Source organism: Trichosurus vulpecula, chromosome 1, assembly GCF_011100635.1.
Source record: "Trichosurus vulpecula isolate mTriVul1 chromosome 1, mTriVul1.pri, whole genome shotgun sequence".
Taxonomy (NCBI): domain Eukaryota; kingdom Metazoa; phylum Chordata; class Mammalia; order Diprotodontia; family Phalangeridae; genus Trichosurus; species Trichosurus vulpecula.
This window is the reverse complement of record NC_050573.1, coordinates 61,143,986-61,161,663: the sequence shown is the minus strand read 5'-3', so window position 1 is coordinate 61,161,663 and position 17,678 is coordinate 61,143,986. Positions and strand designations below refer to the sequence as shown.

The following is a 17,678-nucleotide window of genomic DNA, read 5'->3' as shown; positions in this document are numbered from 1 at the left end:
AGTCACACTGGTAAGAAACAGCAGAGTCAGGTTTCAAACCGGGGTCCTCTGACTGCAAATCAAGCAGTCTTCCTACAACACCACTGTCTAGATTGCTTTGCATTTACAAGACACATTCTAGCCACTGCCTCCTTCGATGAACATCGTTCAGCAGGTAAGGAGGGTAATTCTGCAGCTGAGGAAACTAAGGCCAACAAACTTTAAATAATTTCCCCAAGGCCAGAAGGCCAGTAAACGCCAGAACTAGACTTTCACCCTAGGCCTCCTGACTTAGAAGAGCCAAGTGTTCTCATTACTAAGCCACAGCAGCCTCGGGGCTTTCAACTCATCCTCATATAAAACAATCCCACGTCACACCCACAAATCAGAGACTGGAAGGCATCCCTTTTCCCTAATAAATGGCCCCACAGTCCGACCATGTGAATCCTAGAGTGGCAGCCACAAGGAAAAGGCAGGCAGCTGGTGGTGAAGGAAATGCCACTTTCAGATGACAAGTTCTGCCTACCAACACTTTAGGCAAAGTGGATTTAAGTGAGTGGTGTGACATCTAAGTGAGTAAGGTTTGACGCTTAATTACCATGGCCAAAAGGGTACCAGGATGTAAACCCATACAGCTGCGACAACCGTCTGGAAACAGTTGTCAAATGTCACTCTGAAGGTGTCCCTTCCCTAAAGTTCAGAACTAGACCAACAGAAACAGACATGAAGACAGGGAAGTGTGTGTGTGTGTACACAGACGCACACACACCCCCAAGACAGGCTCCTGCCCACCCCATTACTGTGCAGCCACAACTATTCAGTGAAACACCCCAAGTTTCTGCCCGGGATAGTCAGCTCCCAGTTGGCAATGTTGGGCAGGCTCCTCAGTCCTGCCCCATACTGTAGCTCGGTGAAGCAACAGGCAAGGTCTTTGTAAAACAAGGAAAATAAAACTCTCCAAGCAAGGCAAATGGAGAAGGACAGTGTGGGCTGCTGCCAAATTCCAGTAGGGGTAATTAGCTGGGGCCTCAGCACTCTTTACTTCCTGTGCTACCCAAGGGTGAAATGGTGGGTGTCCTTCAGCTACTCCTGAGCTGCCCTTTCAGGACAGCGGACATCAGCTGCTCTTCAGATAGGGCTGATGACCCCCATTTCTCCTCTGGGAGGTCACTTGACTCCAGGAATAACTGGCTTTGGCATGAAAGGGAGCTGGGGAACACAGCATATTGAGGTCATTAATATTCTATCACATGCCCAGTGGATTAAGTGGTAACTCTGAAGAAGCTGCTGAATCCTGCTAATGAGGAAATTACAGTAAGTAAAGATGATCAATATAAAAGAAAACAATTTTTAAAATGCCACAAAGTTCAACAAAGTTGTGGTTTTAAAGTTATGGGAATTAAAGGAGGAACCTCAAAGTTTGGGTTTCTTCCTTATTTTCTGGATAATTAATAGCTGCCATTTTGATAATGCTTCATGACTTCTGGATCACAGGGCCTTGAGTCATAAGGAACTTGGGGGTCATTTCATATCCATCCTGGAATCCACTACAGCAGTAGTGTCCCTCAAATTTAAATGGGCCAATAATCTGCACATAAGGGTTCCTGCAGGCCCCAGATTGGCTTAGTTTTAAAACGCAATGCTAGTTACGTTTTTTTAAAAATTTCATTAAATATTTACATTTTAGTCACCTACAAGTGTGTATGGCTGGCCAATTGTCTGACACCTCTCCCCTCCAACAGAGCCCTACCTCTTTATGAACCACTCTATCAATTCATTCTCTCCTGGGATCCTAACAAGAGCCCTCTAAGGCTAAGCATTGCACAGACTATCATCCCTCTTTGAGAGGTGAAGAAACTGAGGCCCAGATGCTAAATGTGATGCCCCAGCGAAGGGCGGAGTTGTCGGTTCTCCCTGTTCCAAGCATGGTACCTCCCATTATGTTATGCTTAGTGTCTCTTCTTGGTCCAGAAGGCTGAGTTTCATCCTGTGGGTCTGGCTTTTAAAAAGACCCAATAGGAAGGATACAGCCCCTCAAAAACAAGAGATGTTCAAGCAACATCCTTCAGCCAAAGTCGAGAGTTCCTGTCAGAGAGGCAGTGAATCATCAACACATGTTTTTGCCCATAAATTTGGGGTGGAGAGGCACAAATAAATTCAGAATTTGTGATTCCCCTGGAGGCTAACAAAACTTGGTTATTATACAACACACAATGTGGCTAAGTTGGGGTTGTGTGAGTTTCATGGTCTCCACGACATTCTTAAATTCCCTATCGTATCACCAAGCTGTTGTTGTTTGTTACTGTATTTAGTCATTGTCCGTCCAGGTCCGACTCTTGTGACCCCATCTGGGGTTTTCTCGGCAGAGATACTGGAGTGGTTTGCCACTTCCTTCTCCAGCTCATTTTACAGATGAGGAAACTGAGGCAAACAGGATTAGGTGACTTCACCAGGGTCACATAGATAGTAAGTATCTGAGGCTGGATTGGAACTTGGGTCTTCCTGACTCCAAGCCAGGTGTTCTATTCACTATATCCCATTTATGGAATCACCCAGCCTCTGAGGTGAAAGAGGCCTCAGGGTTAGCTAGTCCAACTTCCCACGGAGGAATCCCATGTGTGTAATGTGAGGCTCTTTTTGAATCTCTGTAGTGATGGAGAACTCCCTTCCCCCTTGCTAGGAGCTCTACCCACTGATAGGTCCTTCCTCTTATTAACCATATTAGCCTCCCCGCAATTTCTATTGCTTATGCCTGCTCCCTCCTTCTGGGTCAAAGTAGGATGACTGTTCCCTCTTATCCCAGTACCTGAAGACAGTGATTGTGCCCCCCATTAAGTCTCCTCCTCCACGGGATTAAAAGGTCCAGTTCCTTTGACCAATCCTCCTCTGAGATGATCCTGTCACCCTAACAATCACTATCCTCTGGAAATGTTCATTCCCCTTGTCCACATCCACCCAGAACTGCATGCACATCATGCCCCGGCTGGGCTCTGGGAAGGCTCACAGAGACCATCCCAGGCCTTCATCTGGACGCTATATTTCTGCTGGTGGTACCTACAATGACACCAGCTCTTGTGGTATTCATTGTCACTCTGCTCCGCACATGATACACATATATAAATGTTCACTGACTGTCAAGCAGAGAAGTCCATGCATTTAGAGTGTCTGAAGGCTCACACTTGGCAAGACCTCCAGATGAGGCAGGATGGGGTTCAGGGCAGCCCTAATTACCCCGTTTCTCAAATTTAGCCCCTTCTGCCAAAGGGTTCTGGGAACCCACAGATACAATATATTCAAGTCACTTCTCAACTTCAAAGTCTTCAAAAAAAAAAACACTGACTCATTTAGTCTTTCATATAACCCCTACCAAGGCACAACCTGCCTAGGAAACACAAAAAAGCTAAGAAAGCTGAACAAAAGGCACCTGGAAGAGACCTGCATTCAGATCACTGCTTCAGTGGACCCAATCTAGACAATGCGGGGCAAATCACTGCAATTGAACTTCAGTGTACTCACCCACAAAAAAGGGATGGTTACATTTGTGCTCCAGACCTCCCAGGACTACGAGGAAATCTCCCAGTTTGCTACAGAAATGTGCTTCCATTATTACTACCTGAACACTTCAAGTGTTCTTTTTTCAAGCTGCCAGCCTCCCCCCAAAACCCACACTCCCCACTGAGTCAGACAGACAGGAAGGAGATGCCTCGATTACCCGGCACATCCTTCCCACTGAAGGAAGAGACGCTGCCTCCATGAACTTTGGAACTATCTTGAGGTATGGCCATTTTACAGCTAGCTAGCAGAGAGGGCAGTGAATTTCTTTCATTAACCCTATATAATCTGTTTCCCAATGGGTCTCACAGTATAACCACTTCAAGGCAGTTCAATTAAACTTTATTGCTGCCATCATCTATGCTGTGATCCATATAACTCAGCACATTCACAAAGCATTAAGTCTCCAAACAGTAGACATACTTCCTTGGATTCTATTTCAGGGAAATCACATGAATGTGGGTTGCAAGTGTCCTTAGGGATCGCCTAGTCCAACCCTGGCATTTTACAGAGGAGTAAGCTGGGAGGCAAAGCAGTAAAATGACTTACCCAAGGTCACTCGGAGAGTAACCAAGAGCTGGATTTGAACCCTGGTTTTCTGCCACTAAATCCAGTGCTCTTCTGATTACAAAGAAGAGCAGGAAAGGATCTTGGAAGTCATGTCATCTTCCCCCCCTCATCTTCCTGAAGCAGCTAAGCCTCAGAAGTTGAGTCATTTGCAAAGGGCACAGAAAAGAGCTAGGACTAACCATTAGGTCAGCTTTCATAGGGGGCTAAGTACTCTCCCCCAATGACCCTGGAAGAGAAGCCATACTAGGATTCTTGTTTTCAAGATAAGGAAATTGAGGCTCAAAGATGTTGATGTAACGTCCTTATGGTCAAGTATCAGAACTGAGATTTGAGCAAGGTCTGCTAACTCTGGGTCCAAGACTATCTGATGTGAATTTGTTATTATCACAAAAATTTTAAGAGCTGGAAGCCTCTTCGAACACAAACGGTGGAGAGCTTTCTCAATAGTGAAATGGAGGCTACGATGAAATCAAGTCAACCCTTTTTCTATTTCACTTACAAATTCATTCATTCACTCCACAAACACTTAACCAGTACCTAGGTAATGATACACTGGGGAATGCTTTTAGAAATCCAAAAAGATCTACACAGACTGGAGTGAGGGGCAGAAACTAGAAGATGAAATTTATTAAAAATAAATGCAGTCTTGCGTTCAAAATAATCAATTACATAAGTACATGATGCGGGGGGGGAGGGAACTTAGCCAGAGAGCATTCTTATGAAAAAGACCTAGGGATTTTCATGGCTCCAAGTTCAGTATTAGTCAAGAGTGTGACCTGGCAGCTAACGGAGCTGAAGCAGCCACATCTGGAATGAATAGAAATTCCGTGTCCCAAAGGAGGTAGGCACTAGTCACACCGTCCATGGCCACAGGCAGACTGGGCACATTTTAGGAGAGACACCAACAACCTGAAGAAGGTTCAGAAAATGTAACAAGGAGGAACCACAGAAAATTAGCCTTGGAGAAGTAAAGACTTAGGGTGGGCATTCCTGGATCCTTCAACTCTCTGGGAGGCTGTCAGGGGAATATGCAGATTTTTCCATGTATTCCCAGAAGATAAAAGCAGGAAGAAGAGGCAGAAGTTCCAGGAAACAGATCCCTGCTCTCAAGCCAAGGAGAAACTTCAGAACACTGAGAGCTCCCCTACCATGGAAGACTGCTCCAGAAGTCAGTGGTGAGCACCCATCCTATCATTAGGCACAGTTAAGCAACAGGTGAATGAGTTCTTCAGGATGCTGTCTTAGGTATCTTCTGACATCCCTTCCAATGCAGATTCTCTGATTCTGCCTTAAAAATGAAGATTAAGGTGAATATCTTGGTTTTCTAAAAACAACTAGCTAGAACCAAACCAGAGCATAAAAAATATTCTCCCACTCAACCCTTCATTGTCTTCTGTTTAACTCAGTGAATTCTGGTGACTTACATCTACTCAAGAAATTCAGCCCTTTCACACCAAGGAAATTCAAATATAAAACTAGAGGCTTCATGGCAATCCTTCGAAACAAGTCAGTGCTGCCCTTAAGTTATACAAAAGAGGCAGAAGAGGGTAATGAGAAGGTTCCCGGATCTGAAGTCAGAAAACCTGAGTTCAAATCCTCACTGCTACTTACTACTTGGGCCTCAGTTTCCTCCACTGTAAAATGAGGGGGCCGAAATTGATGCTCTCCGAGGTCCTGTGCAGCTGTCATTTCAAAGCTGCTTTTTTTCAGCCAAAGCACGGATATGGCACTTAACAAATTGTCCGAGTGTTTTCTATCAGGAGAGCAACATTTACACGAGGGAGAAAGAAAAAAAAAAATAACAGGATCTAACCTCCAGTGGGGAAAAAGGGACAAGGAGAGAGAAGGGAGGCGTGTCCTACCCACACTATCTCATTCCAGGCCTCAAGTTTCTAGCTTCCCCACTCCAGCCCTAGCAGAAAAGTCCTGAATGTGCTGTCTAACCACACAACACTCACTATGGAAAAAGTTGTTCAATGTACATCAAAGCTCACCCCATTAGTAATCACACACATAAATGTGCTACTTTAAAGGCACTGGATTGACAAGGGGCCATACATGACTCTACAATGTCAGCCTTTTCTCAATTCACTTGAATTTTTTTTAGATTGGGCTGTAACACCACCCCCCCTTAAAAAAACTAGGCAGACAAGCTAATTCCTGTCCCTTCTCCCTAAAGGAGAGCATAAAAGCCTTCTTAATTAGGTCTAAGAAGGCCTTCCGGAGAGATTCCGTCTCTGGTGATTACAATCCCAGCTCCGTATTCAATGACTGCACAGTAGCTCTTTATGAGCACATCTCAGTTCATAAAGAGAGTTAAAAGTCATGTCAGCACTTCCATTACAGACCCCTTGTCTTCTGAGGGAAGGGCTCAAATTCTCAGAGAAAAGAGAGACAGCGCATGCTTGATTAAAAAAAAATTAGTAGCACAGGAATGAGGCAATATGGAGAAGTGGAAACCTGTCAAAAATGAAGTGTTTTATGTGCCCTTAGACAACTCGGAGAATCTCAGACCGCCAGAAAAGACAGCAGATCAATGCTGGACAGTACTCTGGTCCAATACCCCACTTTACAGAAAACAGGTCCACTGTTACAAGGGAAGTGACCAAGTCAGGTTCCCTGTCTTCAGGTTTCCAAAACTGGGGGGGCTGTCACATTTAGCTTTTCTCACCACCCAAAATGCCAAGTACAGTAATAAGAACTCAATAAATGTTCCCTGAGCTGCATTTATCTCAACCCCCTGGAGCCTCAGTTTCTTCATCTGTAAAATGGACTAGGCCACTTCTAAGGTCTTAATCGATCTCCAAATTTCTTTACTTTAAGGTTTCTTCCTAGCTCCAACCTTCTATGATTCTTCGTCTGAAGAGGTGGGTTCTTTCCTGTTTATCCAGAATAAATCTGCACTGTGGCTGCTCCTGCTTATTTAAATAGCAGTGAGTAACCAGGGCACTGGATTCCAAGGGAGGAATCTGATGGGACAGTGAATGAGTCCCTTCCCCTCTCTAGGCTTCAGTTTTCTCAAGGGTCAAAAAGGGTAGAACTAGGTCCCAATATTTAGGATTACTGGGGTAAAAGCAGAAGTGACCCTGGCGGTCATCTAGCCCAAGCCCTGTTTTTCAGAGATAAGGAAACTGAGAAGTGAAGTGACTAGCCCAAGATGACACTGCTGGTGAGTGAAAGAACCAGGATCTGAACCTATAGGAAACCCAATTCAGGGCTGTCTCTGCTGTACTACAAAGGGAGCAAGCAATTTTCCAAGAACACATAACAAAATCTCCATCCAGCAGAGATTTTCAAAGCGCAAGGGCCCCAAATCTTGCTTTCACACTTCATTTCAAACAGGTCTACAGGCTCAAAAGCAAGTGAAGCATATAACTTCAGAAGAGAAGGGCACAACTAGCCAACTCCTCCCTCAGAAATCAAAAAAGTATAGTAGCATTAGTCCAAGGTTATTCTGTTGTTGTTCTGTCATGTCCAACTTTTTGTGACCCCATTTGAGGTTTTCTTGGCAAAGACACTGGAGTGGTTTCCCATTTCCTCTCCAGCTCATTTTACAGATGAAGAAACTGAGGCAAACAGGGTTAAGTGACTTGCCCAGGGACACAAACCACTAGTAAGTGTCTGAGGCCGGATTTGAATTCAGGAAGATGAGTCTTCCTGACTCCAAGCCTAGCACTCTATCCACCGCACCACTTAGCTGCCCCTAAGGGTACTCTCTACCTTCCTCTAAAATCACCAGGAGGCATGGAAGAAATGATCTGTCAAACAGATGGAATGTTTGTTTGCACTACCCACTTCCAAGAGTTGCTGTGAGGTTAATATGAGATAGTGGCCCTTTAAAAATGCCAATTATTACAAGGGGGTCGGAAGCTTAAGGTTCTAAGTGAAACAAGCAAACAAACAAAAAAGCTGAGCCCTCTGCTAATCAATTCTTTAAGGATATTTTCCCCCTTCCCAAGCCTTTAAATCTTCATGTATCTTTTTCTCAAAGAAAAATGGATGTCTGGACAAAGAGGAACAGAAACCTGAAGGTAAATGAGGGTGCTCAAAAAGAGCAGAGTCAAATATAGGAATTTTAAAAACCACTGCTTAAAGGAAGGGCAGACCCATCCAACAATGAAAGTCAACTTGTATTTCTTCTTAATGGCAAGACTATAAGCTAACAGTTCGACCACTGGGGCCTTCTTGGGACTTGCCTGTTAGCCCCACAAATGTATATGTTTATTTGCTTCAAGTCTGTCCTATGCCAAGAAAATCACAGGGCAGGCAGTTTCCATGGATGGGAAGTGTGTATTATAAAAATGTTTATGCCGCAGGATTACAGGACTTTAAGCAGAGGGGCAAGTGAGACATAGTAAGAAGAGCTGGAAAGCCAAGGGCTCTGGCCTAGCAGGATGGAATCAAGACCTGGAGTCCCACCTTTGAATAAGTGCCTTCACCCCTGAAAGGCTCCATTTCTCTGGAAACCCTATAGGGTGAAGGTAGCTATACTGACATTAGAAACCTCACAGGGTTTTGGTAAGGAAAGTGTTAGGGAAGCAAGGAATGGGAGATTTAGAGCTATAAAGGATGAAGAGAAGCTGAAGTCTGGGGAGGCGGGTGAAGTGATTTGTCCAGGGTCACATAGTAGGTGGCAAAGCTGAGATCTCAAAGAGATGATCTGTCAAACAGACGGAATGATGTTTGTTTGCACTACCCACCTCCAAGAGTTGCTGTGAGGTTAATATGAGATAGTGGCCCTTTAAAAATGCCAGTTATTACAGAAGTGCTCTCTATGTCTAAACCAGCTTCAAGAGAGTAGCGTACACAAAGCTTAAACCCAGCTTGAGGACTCCTTGTCAAAGATAGCCAGTGAACCACCACAAAATCTCAACCTTAGACATTCTTGGTATTAAAGAGCTTACTGAGACAGGAAGGGCATATCTGTGAAGCTGATAATAGGCACTCTAAACGCGGGTCTTGTTCATTTACAGTAAGACCCAAAGCAAACAGCACCTTCTCAGTCAATGCAATTATCATCTAGCCTTTTTTCTTCCAAACCACCTAAAAATAATCACAGCCCCAGCTCTCCCCACTGAACACTACCAAGTGAAATACTAACTAAGTCCTATACAAATGTTCACCCACTAGGATCAGATACCTACATTCCATGCCAAGCATCGCCAGTCAAACTAAGATAGAACTGCTGTTTTGAGACTTTGGGAGACCCCATCTGTTTGCCTATCACTTTCTCCATGTTGTCTCCAGTTCTGTTTTACATAATTAAAGGCAACTTTCTCTTTTCCTGCCCTCTACTAAACGGCTGGGCCTGGAGTCTGGAAGCCATGAGTTTAAATCCGGCCCCAGACCCTGGCTATGTGACTCTAGGCAAGTCCTTTAATCGCTGTCTGCCTCCTCAACTGTAGTAATATCAGCACCCCTACCTCCCAGAGTGGTTGTGGGAGCAAATGAGATAACATTTGTAAAGAGCTTAGCTCGGTGCTCGGCACATACTAGGCACTATAGAAATGTTTACTCCCTTCCCCTTCCCCAGTGAAACGGTAGGAACCGGTAAGAGGCAGAAACCCACCCATCCAACCTCTCCAAAAACAAAACAAAACAAAACAAAACTCCAGAGAGCCAGGAGGAGACGGGAGAAGCAGCCAGGACAGACTCGATGACACAGACGGTCTCAGAACTTCGTTAGCTCAGAAAGTTCTTAAAGACCAGCTGATCTGGCCCCCTCATTTTACGGGTTGAGAAGCTGTGGCCCAGAACAGGGGAAGTGCCTTACCGAGGGGCACACCAAGTCAGTGACCGGGTGTCCTGGCTTTCCCCCTGGGACTCTGCACCCTGGCACAGGCAACAGCAAAGATGGGTGGGGGGAAATGGGGTAGCAAAAACCATTGAGGGGGATGTCAGGAGGGAGCCTAAGAACTCGTTTTCAGAGGGAAGAAGGGCCCCAACTTCCCTCCTGAGCCTGGGATGGGGAAGGAGGTGTCAAGGAGGGAAGTAATCTGCCTCCCTTCCCACCCAACCCCCAACTTCAGGGAGACAGGCACCAAAGGGATCCTACAATCTCAGGCGGGTCCCAAGGACCCCACAATTCCAGGGTAGCTCCAGATCCCTAAGGGAACACCAACCGCACCCCGACTCAGGGCGAGCCTGGGGAGCTCCTACAATTCCGGGGAGCCCCCACAGCTCCGGCACAGCCCCAGATCCCTAAGGGAACACCAACCGCACCCTGATTCTAGGCGAGCCTGGTTCCCACAAGTGACCCCCACAGCTCCGAGGAGCCCTGGTTCCCGAAAAGGACCCACAGCTCCGGGGAGCCCCCACAGCTCCGGAGCAGCCCCAGATCCCTAAGCAACGCCAACCGCACTGCCATTCGAGGCGACTCCGGTTTCCAAAAGTGACCCCACAACTCCAGGGCGACCGTAGTTCCCAAAAGTGAACCCACAATTTCGGGGAGCCCTGGTTCCCTAACGTGACCTCACAACTCCGGGGAGCCCCCACAGCTCCGGAATAGCCCCAGATCACTAAGGAACACCAACCGCACCCCGATACAGGGAGACTCTGGTTTTCAAAACTGACCCCACAACTCCAGGGCGACCCTAGTTCCCAAAAGTGACCCCACAGTTCCGGGGAGCCCCCACAGCTCCGGAGCAGCCCTAGAGCCCTAAAGGAACACCAACCGCACCCCGATTGAGGGCGGCCCCGGCTTCCGAGAGACCCCACAGCTCCAGGACAGCCTCGGCTCCCGAGAGAAAAAACCCACGGCTCCAGGGCGGCCCCGGTTTCCGAAAGAGACCCATAGCTTCAGGGCCGCCCCGGTCCCGAAAGGGACCCCACAACTCTGGGGAAGCCCCGGTTCCCGAAAGCCGCTGGAGTCACGGATGAGGGGACAGGGAGGAAGAGGGGTCGCCGCGGAGGGGATGGCGGGGGGGTAAAGGGGAAAGCAGGGAGGGAACCGGCGGGGGGGGGGGGGGGGGTGGCGAGAGGACACCTCACCTTGGGCCCAGGTCCGGAGCCGGTAAGGGCGGGGGCGGGGGCGGAGGGGGTTGCCGCGGCGCGCCCTGGGAGCCCGAGCGGCGCCTCCGCTTCGCGGTGCCTCAAAGCGGCGGCGGCGGCGGCGGCAGCGGCTCACTTCCGGGTTTCAGGCGCCATCTTGGTGCTGAACACGAACTTCCGGGAGACGTCATGGGAGGGGCGGAGAGAGGGAGGGGAGAGACCGAAACCGGCGAGGAGAGGGGAGGAGAGGGGAGGGAAAGATAAAGGAGGGGAAGAAGGGAGGAAGAAAGAGGGATCTTAACCTGGGTCTTTGTAACCCCTTGTGTAGGTGAAGAGTTCTTGCTCTCGGAAGACAGGAAGGAAGAGGGAAAGAGGTATAGATGGAAAATATGGGCGACTCAGCTAAAATCCCGCCTCCAGCTGGCTACCTCTCCCGGTTCTTCCCGCAACCTCACCCCCCCAACCCGTTGCTACTGTCTCCTCGGAAGGTTACTTTGTATCCACTCTGAGTCTATCTTGTCTGTACCTATAGACTGACCTGTCCTCTCCCCCTTAGAACGTGAGCACCTTGGACTGTTTCATTTTTGTTTGTTTTTGCCTTTCTTAGTATCACCATGAATTAGCATCGTACCCCGCACACAATAAGCTTTTAATAAATTCTTGTTGACTGACTAAGGACTCAATCTCTCTCCTAGGGTGGCAGGTGACTGGGGCCAATGGTCAAGGAGGGAAGGCATTTGAGCTACTGGCTTATGAACTAACAGAGAAATAGAAGAGGTTGCTCTCCCCCTCCCCCCATTCCCATTCCCATTCCTGGGCTTCAGGGCAGTGGCCTTTCCCAGGACCACATCAGATAAGGATTTTGCATGCCTTAAAGCTCTATCTAAATCTTAGCTATTGTCATCATTGGTGCTGTTATTGTCCCATCCCCCTCCTTTAGACACTTCCTGACCCATCTTCCTCACCTTCTACTCCCCACCCACCGACCCAATTTGTCACCCATACCAACCATATCCGCTTGAGTAGAGCTTTGGGACAGATTTCCAGGAAGTCTCTGACAAGGGTCACACAAGATAGGCAGGCAGCAATGTCTGGGGATGGGCATTTCTGGAGAGAAAACTCAAGTGGACCAGAAAAGCATAGAGTGAAGTTTGGGAGGGACATCAGAAGCCATTTTGACCAACTCCATTTAACAGATAAAGCAGGTTAAGTGACACAAGGTTACCTCAGAAACGAGGCTGAACCCAGGTCCTCAGACTCCAGAGCCAGTGATTTTCCATATGTATGAAAGTATCAACCATGTTCTAAAAACTCATCTTTCCAAGGTCACCAGCAACCAGATCACCAAATCCAGGGACCTTTTCTCCATTCTCCTCCTCATTGACCATAATGCAATATATTCATTCGTTCATTCATCCAAAAAGCATTTAAAGCATCTGCTTTGTAGCAGGTAATATGATAGCCTGGGGATATGAAAAGAAAGAGAAAGAAAGGAAGGAAAAAGTCCTTCAGCAGTTTACAATCAGTCAGAAAAAACAGAATGTACTCATACTTCTAAGTAAATACAAAATCTATGTCAACTGTTGTTTGTCCTTTTTCAAAGAGGACCAATGATGACATCATGATGTTGGGGTCAGGGTACAGTGTATTTGGCTGTAGCTAGCAATTGGAAGCTCAGAAAGGCCTCATTTAGGAGGTGGTCCTTAAGCTGAATTGTAAAGGAAGCTCAGGATGTTAAAAGGTGAAGAAGGTGGATACTACAGGCATGGGGAACAAGACAGCCTGGGCAAAGGATCATGGGCTCACAGATTGAACACTGGAAAGGATCTTAGAAGGTCATCTAGTTCAACCCCCTCATTTCAGAGATGAGAAAACCGTTCTAGAGAAGAAAGTGACTTGCCCAAGGTGACACAGACAGTAGATGACAGAACCTGGATTTGAACCTAGGTCTGCTAATTCCAGAGTCTTCTCTCTTTTCATTTAGCCAAGCTGCTTCTCCAAGACATGAAGCCTGGAAAGGTAGGGTAAAGCCTAATTATAAAGGTCTTTAAAAGCCAAATGGAAGAGTTTAGAGTTTGTATTTTTATCCTAGAGGCACTAGCAGCCACTGGTGCATTTTGAGCAGGGGGTGGGGGTGACATGATTAAGAAAATTGCTTTGGCAATGGTGAGGAGGATGGAAAAGACTGGAGGCAGGCAGACCAATTAGGAGGCAGTTCTACTAGCCCAGGTAAGATGTTATAGGATTGTAGATCCAGACCGTGAGAGCCTGAACAGGGGCAATAGCTAAGCAAGTGGAGAGAAGAGGACCAATTGATTGACTCTGAGGAGGGGGGAGTGAAGAAGAGAGAAGAGCAGAAGATGACTGGAAAGACGGTAGTGATCTTGATAGAAATGAAAGAGAAGGCACATTCAGGTGGCCCTGGAGGCAGGATGACCTGAGTACCTCAGATACTTGACACTTACTAGCTGTGTGGCCTTGGGCAAGTCATTTAACCCCAACTGCCTTGCAAAAGAAAAAAAAGGAAATGAAGGAGATGGGAAGAAAGACCTCTCCTTGATCTCTGCTGGATCACCATCCATCTCCAATGCAATAAAAATGGGTGTCCCTCAAGGTTCTATCCTGGACCCTCTTCTATTCCTTCTTCATACTCTCCCTCTCACCCACTCTCATGAGTTCAAGTATTTTCTCTGTCCCGATATATATATACATACACACATAAACATATATGCATGATATGATTTGTATAGCACTTTAAAATTTACAAAGCTCTTTGTAAATATCTCATTTAAACGTCACAACAATCCTGCAAGAAATCCTGTATTATCCCCATTATACAGATGAGGAAACTGAGGCAGAAGCTAAGTGACTTGCCCAGAGTTACAGAGTTAATAAATGTCTGAGATCACATTTGAACTCAAGTCTTCCAGATTCTGCGCACAGTACTCTCCACCACTGAGCTATATTCATACCCGAGTATATGTATATATGTATGTGTATACAAACTCCAGGTTTACATCTTCAGTTGCCTCCTAGACATCTCCACCCAGGTGTGCCGACCATATTCCAACATCAACATATCCGAAATGGAAGTCATCATCATTGCCCAAAGCCTACCCCTTGCCCTGCTTCCCTACCCTTGTGGGTGCACCCCCATTCAGCCTCCTTCTCACTCAGGCTCAAAGTCTAGAAACATTGGGTCTCTTCTCCTTTCCCACCCTCCCCCACCACTACCACAAGCTAACTGTTGACAAGAACTTCTGTTTCTATTTCCACAGTATCTCTAGAATCCATCCTCTTCTTCACTCACACACCCTATTTCTGGTCCCCACCACCTCTTGTCTGTATTGGGGATAAATTCCTCCTGCCTGTTTTAAAATTGTTGTTCACTCACGTTCGACTCTTCTTGAGCCCATGTGGGATTTTCTTGGCAAAGATACTGGGGTGGTTTGCCATTTCTTTCTCTAATGGATTAAGGCAAACAGAGGTGAAATGACTTGGCCAGGGTCACACAGCTAGTGAGCTATTTGAGGCTGGATTTGGACTCAGGTCTTCCTGATTTCTGACATGGGGCAGCTAGTTTAGCACAGTGCCAGGCCTGGAGTCAGGAAGACCTGAGTTTAAATGTGGTCTTACTAGCTGTATGACTCTGGGTAAGTCACTTCACCCTGTTTGTCTCAGTTTCCTCATCTGTTAAACGAACTGGAAAAGGAAAAGGGCAAACCACTCCAGCATCTCTGCTAAAGGATAACAAAGACACGACTGAAAATGACTAGGCAAACTTCCTGACTCCCGGCCCAGTGCTCTATCCACTAGGCCACTTAGCTGCCTCAATTTCTAGCATTTCTGCCGCAATGACCTCTCTAAAGCACAGGTTTGATCATTTTATTCACCAGCTCAAAAGCCTTTGGTGGCTCCCTGCTGCCTTTAAGATACAATACAAACCAAGTCTTGTTTCAAGACCCTCCAAAATCTAGCTTTAGCTTTCCAAATATATTTGATATTATTCCCCTTTATGGATTCTGTAATTCTTTTTTTAATTGAATTTTATTTTTTGTTACATTTTAAGTTCCAAACTGTCTCCCTCCCTCCCTGCTCAGCACTAGAGAAGGCCACCATTTGAGGTAGATTTATAAATATATGTAAAACCAAATTATGCATAGGTCTAGTTATCAGTTCTTTCCCTGAAGGTAGATAGCATCTTCCTTCATAGATTCTTTATAGTTGATTTGAGTATTTATAACACTCGAAATAACTTGGTTGTTCACAATTTTCCTTCAAACAATATTGCTGTTACTGTATACGTCTTCTTGGTTCTGCTCACTTCACTTTGCATCGGTTCATGCAAGTCTTTCCATGTTTTTCTAAAACCAACCTTCTCATCATTTCTTACAGCACAGTAGTATTCTATCCCAATCATATACCACAACTTGTTCGGCCATTCCCCAATTGACAAACATCCCCTTCATTTCCAGTTCTTTGCCACCACAAAGAGAGCTCCCATAAATATTTTAGAACATATAGCTTCTTTTCCTTTTTCCTTCATCACCTTGGGAAACAGACTTAATAGTTGTATTGCAGGATTGAGGGGAATACACAGTTTTAGAATTCTTTGGACATAACACATTCTATAATTCAATTAATCAACAAGCAATTATTAAGCATCTGCTGTATTTGAGAAACTATGCTAAGCACCAGGGCCACAAAGAAAGGCCAAAGACATTCCATGCTCTCAAGGAGTTCATAGTTTAATTCTGGAGAGAATATGCAAATGATTATGTACAAATTATAAATTAGAGAAAATCGACAGAGGGAAGGTGCTAGCATTCTGGGAAATCAGGACGGGTGGACTAGTAACTGTTCACAGATCTCTTCTTGCCATCTCCTAAATTTGTGCATTTTAGTCCTATGCCTGCCTACATTTCTCTCCCTCCTGCTTGCTGAAATCCTCTTCTTCTTTCAAAGGCTCACATCAGGGACCATCTGCTCAATGAAATCTTCCCTGATTCTCTCCCAGCCTCTTTACTCCCAAATTGGTTTGCTTTCCTCACCTTCCTCCAATGTCTAGATAATGTATATTACTGTATAATACTCTCTCTAGGTCTCTTCTTTCCCCCCATCACATGGTATAATAGTTACTTGCCTACGGCCCTGTTGCTGCTCTTCAGTCACATCTGACACGACCAACTCTTCCTGACTTCATTTGGGGGTTTTCTTGGCAAAGATACTGGAGCGATTTTCCATTTCCTTTGCCAGCTCATTTTACAGATGAGGAAACTGAGGCAAACAGGGTTAAGTGACTTGCCCAGAGTCACCCAGACAGTAAGTGTCTGAGGCTGGATTTGAACTCACGAAGATGAGTCTTCCAGATTCCAAGCTCAGTACTCTATCCACAGCAGTCCCCTAACTGTCCTAGCATAGGGCTCCAGTATACAGTCAATTCCTTGAGGGCAGAGAATGTATTGGGTTTGTTTTTTTTTCATCCTAGCATCTCCAGCTGGCAACCCAGGGCCCTATCAATAGGTTGTATTTGATAAAAGTAAAAAAATCTGAATCTGAATGAAAGAGGAAAGAGAGGAGGGCAAGGTCTCTAGGCCTAAAAGGATCATAAACCGTAGATTCAGAGCTATACTAGGTCTAAGAAGTCAATTGCCTACCCTAAGAGGAAATAGGCTGCCTACCTCCACCTAGGTGATGGCCTCAAAATGCGGAATAAGGCATACTTGTCCATTGGACTCAGACAATCTGGTAATTTGGTTTGCATATTTCTTACAAGGGCTTTGTTTTTCTTTTCTTTCTCCCAGTTGGGGATGTGGATTGGAGGTGGGAAGGATACAAGAAGGAAAAAGGATAGAAACAGGATAGCAAAAAAAGGAAAAAAGGGAAAGTCATTAAGCAAGCAACAAGCATTTAATAAATGCCTTTTAAAGGTCAGTCTCAGGCAGCTAGGTGATATGGTACCCACTCTGGAGTCAGGAAGACCTGAGCTCTAATGTGGTTTCAGGCATTTTACTAGCTGTGTGATCCTCAGTAAATCACTTAACCCTGCTTGTCTCAGTTTCCTCATCTGTGAAATACGGATCATAACAGCATCTACCTCCAGGATTGTTGTGAGGACCAGATGAGATAATATTTGTAAAGTGTTTAGCACAGTGCCTGGCGTGTAGCAAGTGGTAAAAATGTTACCTATTATTATTACGTTATTGATCTTATTGTAAGGCCTTCCCAGCTCTGACATTCTGGGTTCTAAGAACCCTTCCAGCTCTGACATTCTATATTGTTCTAAAAGCCCTCCCAGCTCTGACATCCTAGGTTCTAAAGGCCTTCTCAGCTCTGACATCCTGTGTTCTAAGGGCCCTTCCAACTCTGACATCCTCTTCTATATATTTCAATCAGATCTGCCAAAGTGATTTCCCTTAAGCTCTGGTCTGACCATGTGATCCGCTCCCCACTCAAACTTTAGTGGCTCCCTATTCCCTCCAGGATCAAATATAAAACTCTTTGTTAGGCTTTTCCAGCTCTTCACAACCTGACCCCTTCCTACCATTCCAGTCTTCTTATACCTTACTCTCTTCCTTGTTCTCTCT

General features: G+C 45.8%; 1 protein-coding gene across 1 annotated transcript in view; it reads right to left on the bottom strand.

The window, feature by feature from the left end:
* Positions 1 to 11,207, bottom strand: part of SBNO2 (strawberry notch homolog 2) — a 227,421-nt gene extending 216,214 nt beyond the window's left edge. The window contains exon 1 of the mRNA XM_036735139.1: positions 11,092 to 11,207. The gene's annotated coding sequence lies outside the window, so the exon portion shown is untranslated. The remainder of the gene's footprint in view (positions 1 to 11,091) is intronic.
* Between the last annotated feature and the right edge of the window lie 6,471 nt (positions 11,208 to 17,678).